Raw genomic sequence first — 3783 nt, 5'->3', positions numbered from 1 at the left:
CTGCGGGCGCCAACACCCTTCTTCAATTTTTATTTAGTTATGTTTATGTATTATGCATACAGCAGTATCATTATTATTATTATGAACCTTTTACATAAAAACATAAATAATACACAAATACTGCCAAATATGTTTAGGTAGTTATTTATTATTTTGTAAGATATCATTAAGATTAAAGATCATTTAGATAATCTTTACATTTGTAATTAGTAATTACCGAATAAACCTTGAACAAATTACCTAACAAAAAAAATTATTTATACATGCATTTTTTTTTGTCATTTAGTACAACATTGAAGTATTAATAATAAAAAAGGTGGGCTAGTGGATGTCGCTCTGCTGTACAGTAGGTTACAAGTGGATCACTGTATAATGGATGGGATTAAATTTGAATTCAATGATATAATATCATTGTGTAAGAAAAACGATTCTGAGCGGAGACGGTATGTCAGTCTAGGTTTAAGACATTATATAGGTACTTATCTATAGTATTAAAAAAAATAATTGACCTATAATAAATTCCAAATTAATCATATCACAATATCCATTAGGTACTTATAACGCGTTATACATCAACAAAAAACCGTGATACTATCATAGATATAATATATTAGTATACTTTAGAAGTTTCAAGTACCCACGAATAATATTATACAATCTCAACAAAATAACCGAAAAAATATTTTTTTTCTTAACTCAAAATAATTTGCTAATTTTCGTGATTTTTCATTATTTTGTCAATTTTTGAACTTTAAATGCTTAACCACCAACAATATTCACTTTCTAATCGAACAAAATACTGAAGTTGAAAATCGGAGCATTATTTCGACTACTTATTGTGTACATAGACAAAAAAAAATTTAAAAAAACATATCATTTTAAAATCAATACATTCATCGTTCCACTCAGAATCTAAAAACTAAATTATCAGTTTGTTTTATCTTATTTTTCTATTTTACAAAAATAAAAGCTTTAATAAATTCAAAACATGACATGGTGTTTGTAATAGTCAGTGTCAATGTTTGTTTTATTGTAATGACCAGTTAATTAAATAATACCATTGAATATGAATTATGAACTTAATTTTAAAAAAATATGAACAATAATTGTAAAAAACTTAAAACACTCACAAAAAACATATGAGGAACCCTCAACTTTTTTTTTCTTCCAGTAATAAGAACTAATGTTACACTTTGTATTAAATGTTCAATGTTTTTGACAATGCAAAAGTTTTTTATCAACAATTATTGAAAAAACAACAAAAAAATTCGAAAATTTAAAATTTCTAAAGTTCTCAAAAAGAGTTAAAATATTTTGAAAATTATTCCATGCATAGAAATTGGTAATATAAACATATTTTGGTGAACAGTTCAAGATATACGGTTATTGGTTTTTTAATTTAAAAAAAATAAGAGAATAGATTTTGTCGAAAACTTGGTTACTTATTAATTAAAACTATTAAAACAATTACGGAGAATTTGTTACTTTTTGACACTACAAACTACCAACTAGAAAAGATATTAAAGTTGAAAATCTTGGTATTTTTACTGCTCCGAAATATGACGACAGACCCAAAAATAAAGTCCAATCAGTCTAAAATTAATTTTTATGCCTCATAAAAATGATCAGTGTTTAAACTTATTTAAATATTGGTGTTAAATTAAAATAATAATATTCAAAAGTAAACGTTTAATTTAACTTGTGGTTAAATTATTTTTGTCTATATATTTAAAATAGATATTATTTTAGATTCTGAGCGAAGCGATGAATGTATTGATTTTACAATGATGTGTGTTTTTTTTTTTTAATTTTTTTAATTTTTTTTTGTGCCTGTCATCGATTCGAGTTATCGAGATTTCACTGCATATGCAAAGAGCAAAGGCAAACGACGACTAAATTGAGTATTTACACATAAAATCGAATGGCATTTATTTTGACATACAAAACGTTTATAGCGATAACAAAAAAATAATATAATGACTTGTAAAGGTGCGTAGGTATACAATTAATACATAATACATTAATCAATAATAACAGGCATATTATATTCTATATGATTATATAATGTTTCAGTACAGAATAAGACAATTAGGTATATTAATTGGCTAGAATGCTTTGGCGAAGTAAACAAAATTAAATTAAGAAAGTTATGAATTGTTAATGATTGTAAACGCGATGGACATTATTTATATTGACAAAACAAGGGTGTAGGGACTAAGGGAATTTGGAGTGAATGGCACGTAAGTTTAAATCATTTGTATGAACTGAAATCGACAAATTTTACTTAAATTTTTTTCTTTTAATAAATAAAGAAGTAAAGTTTATAAAAAAAGCAAAAAATGCCAACGGCACGTAGTGTTCTAGTGCTAACTACGCCCGACGTTGCTTAACTTCAGTGATCGGACGTGAACTGGTGTATTCAACGTGGTATGGTCGTTGGCGAATTCAAGTGGAAATCTAACAAAATGTTATTCATGTTTTTATATTATATTACAATAATATAAGTTAATTAAAAGTAAATAATGGATTATTAGGTTTAAAATATGATTCTAATATGTTCTAAAAAATCCAAAAATATTCTCTTAATAATCCTTAAACTATAGTAATATATAATATATTGCTTTACTGCTCTAGTTATATGCATTTTTTCTTCAAATAGTATAAATATATATTATAATATCAATAACTAAATTACCAGTTATAACAGTGCCGCAACAACCGCAGGGGCAGCCGGGGCAATGCCTGTAGAGGGCTGCTAATCGTTGGCTCAAGGGGCCCCGACGGCGCACAGCATCTACTTTAAATTTTTAAATAATTGCATTGTAATCTAATGTTTAAATCAAATAAAATATATTAAATAAAAATATCTATTTTTATAATTTATCATGCTATCTAATTTGTTGTCGAAGAACAAGGGGCCCCTATTTATCCATAATAATACCTATATTTATCTTTAAAATTATATTTTTATAGTGTTTTATTGTTTTATTGTTATTGAGTTACTTTTATGTGTGGAAAGTTTTAATTAATATTTATAATAAAAAAAAGAACACTAAAAGTGTAGTTATATTTTAATAACAATACACTGGCCAGTGGGCCTTCCCATAAAATTTTTTAGGTTTTTAAAAAAAAAATCACCATCATTATTTATTTTTGTATAGGTAACCTATAAACAAATGTTGTATACATATACCTCAGGGTCCAATACATTGACTTTGGCCGGGACCCCAAGAATCCTAATTGTTTTACTGGCCGTAGACAGGGCCGTATATACTTAACCAAAACTCGTTTGTCAGAAATTAAATAAAAAGGGAGGTCAATTAAAAAAAAATAAAATTTGGAAGTGACTCTGCTGAACAGTAGGGTACAAGTGTGAAGTGGGTGACTGTTATGGATAGTGTTACATTTGAATTCAATCATATAATATCATTGTATACGAAAAACGATTCCAAGTGGAGACGATTTGACAGCCTAGGATATTGTATACTATACTTATATTGATATTATTAAATATTATTAATACCGTAGCCGGTTAAGTTGAGTTATTATTATTTGTTTATTATCATATTTGTATATAATAATACATTTTAGACGTTTCAATTACCCACGAATAATATTTTTAAAATAGGTATATAAATTACAAGTTACAACGAATTATGAACGATATTTCAAAAATTAATTGCCGAAAATCATTAGTTTTTAACTGAAAACGACAGAGAAGTCTGAATTTGGCGGTCAGTCTTATTTTTAAGTTATATTATAGCTAATTGAACTTTTTGGTAT

At 26.3% G+C, this 3783-nt stretch overlaps 1 pseudogene; it reads right to left on the bottom strand.

Annotated features, from left to right (window-relative positions):
- Positions 1-2340: 2340 nt before the first annotated feature.
- Positions 2341-2441, bottom strand: LOC132951510 (5S ribosomal RNA; annotated as a pseudogene).
- Positions 2442-3783: the final 1342 nt, after the last annotated feature.

The sequence above is a fragment of the Metopolophium dirhodum genome, chromosome 8, assembly GCF_019925205.1.
Source record: "Metopolophium dirhodum isolate CAU chromosome 8, ASM1992520v1, whole genome shotgun sequence".
Taxonomy (NCBI): domain Eukaryota; kingdom Metazoa; phylum Arthropoda; class Insecta; order Hemiptera; family Aphididae; genus Metopolophium; species Metopolophium dirhodum.
This window is presented reverse-complemented; position numbering and strand designations above follow the sequence as displayed.